The sequence below is a fragment of the Echinops telfairi genome, unplaced genomic scaffold (genome assembly GCF_000313985.2).
Source record: "Echinops telfairi isolate 266 unplaced genomic scaffold, ASM31398v2 ScPeMD7_7457;HRSCAF=8495, whole genome shotgun sequence".
NCBI classification, from domain to species: Eukaryota; Metazoa; Chordata; class Mammalia; order Afrosoricida; family Tenrecidae; genus Echinops; species Echinops telfairi.
In genome coordinates this window covers 2395981-2397916 of record NW_022111357.1, presented here as the reverse complement: position 1 = coordinate 2397916, position 1936 = coordinate 2395981, and the positions used below count along the sequence as shown (strand labels likewise).

At 48.2% G+C, this 1936-nt stretch overlaps 1 protein-coding gene across 1 annotated transcript in view; it reads left to right on the top strand.

Moving 5' to 3' along the window:
• Window positions 1–1936, top strand: part of CTPS1 (CTP synthase 1) — a 45189-nt gene that overhangs the window by 23530 nt on the left and 19723 nt on the right. The window lies entirely within an intron of this gene.

Sequence of the window (1936 nt, the reverse complement as noted above, 5' to 3'; positions counted from 1 at the left end):
CATTTAGGAAGTAGAGGAAAGTTGTATATTTCATCATTGCTACACTGCACCCTGACTGGCCTCCCACAACCCTTCTGTAAGGGGATATCCAGTTGCCTACAGATGGGCACTCCACACTCCCCCTCATTCACAATGATATGATTTTTTGTTCTTTGATCCCTGATACCTGATCCCTTTGACACTTGCTGATCACACAGGCTGGTGTGCTTCTTCCATGTGGGCTTTGTTGCTTCTGACCTAGATGGCCGCTTGTTTACCTTCTGAACACATTCTTAACGTAGCAGGAAGATTCCGATGATTTATTTCTTGCTTGGACAGAGGACAGCAGCCGCTCGGAGAGAGAGAACCAAGGCTTTCTGCTTCCGTCAGGAGTCCCAGTCCCTGGCACCCATAAGGGCAGTTCTGCTCTGTCCCGTAGGGCCGCTGTGAGTCGAGGCCACTCAAGGGCAGTTGGGGTGTTGAATGGACCAAGGAAGCAGTTGAAGTGACCCTGTGGTGGCTGACTGGAAGTTTGTCCGGTCACCTGAGACAAGCAATCTGGTGGGTGACAGAACACCCTCTGCACATTTGTTTCTTTTTCATGGACCTAATCCTAAAGGCTGGAAGAGAGGACTGTGGTAGAGAACCAGGTTCTGGCCCAATATGAGAAAGGGGTTTTTATGAGCAGGTGCTCCTGCCTAGTGTGGTGACCCATGTCCAGAGGTGGCGAAGACACTTTGTAGGGATTCCGGTGATCTGTAGCCTTGAGATTGTGCTTTGCTAGACGCGGCTGGAGAATAGAAGTCAGGTTCTTCGTGGTGAGTGAAATAGTTACGGGAGGGTCAAAGAATGCTATTGGACTTCTTTGTTATTACTGAGTACCTCTCAGTTGTAGGAAGGAGCACTGGTGGTGTGGTGGTTATGCATTGGGCTGCAATCTGCATGGTCGGCAGTTCAAAACCACCAGCAGCTTTGTTGGAGAAAGACTCGGCTTTCTCTTCCTGTAAACAATGACAGTCTCAGAAACCCTCAGGGGGTTGCTGAGAGTCAGCAGTGACTTGATGGCCTTGAGTTTGGTGCATTCATCAATTGTGTAGTGTGTTGCCTTGATTCAGAAACACGTACAGACTGAATTGTGTCCCCTAAAAAATGTATGCTGTAAATCCGAACCCCTCTTCTGATCCCATTTGGGAGTCGGGTTTTCCTTGCTGTGTTGGTGAGGCTTGATCTATGATGGGCGTGTCTGAGGCCAGCCACCTTTGAGAAGTACAAGGAGCAGATTAGGCATCGGGAAACAGACAGACAGGGAAGAGAGATGCCACCTCCCATGGAGACAAGCCCACAAACTGGGCGCCAGAAGTTGAAAAGAAAGGAGACCAGAGAGAAAGCCCTTCCCTAGAAGCAGCACCCCAAATTCTGATGTCAGCCTCCTAAGCTCCAAGAGACTACGTTTGTTTGGTGAAGCCACCACTTAGGGTATTTCTGTTACCGCAGCACTCAAACTGCGACAATACCGAAAGGACTGATGGCTTCCCACTGGGAGCAGGTGAACTGTTAGAACAGACTTAGAAGCTTTAGAGTTCTGTATTATTCTTTCACCGCAAGACGCCAAGGTAAAAATCCACGAGGAGGGCTGTCATTAGAGCAAAGGTGTTATCTAAGAGTCTGGAAAAGGTCCTGGAGCGATGTTTAACACTGGATTCCTGAGCGAACAGGACAGCCAGCAATTAAATCCTTTTTCTTTTCCCAGCGTTAAGCTTGTCTCCCATTGTAAGGGCAGGAATAAGTGATTTTGTGCAGAAATTTCCACACTGAAGGCTCCAGGAGTGAATGTTAAGTAAAGGAACAAGAGGAAAGTCTCGAGTTTCACAACTTTGTTTAGGATTAAAGGGTAGCCTGGGATTTATGGTCATCATGACCACCGTGTGTGTGTGTGTGTGTGTGTGTGTGTGTGTGT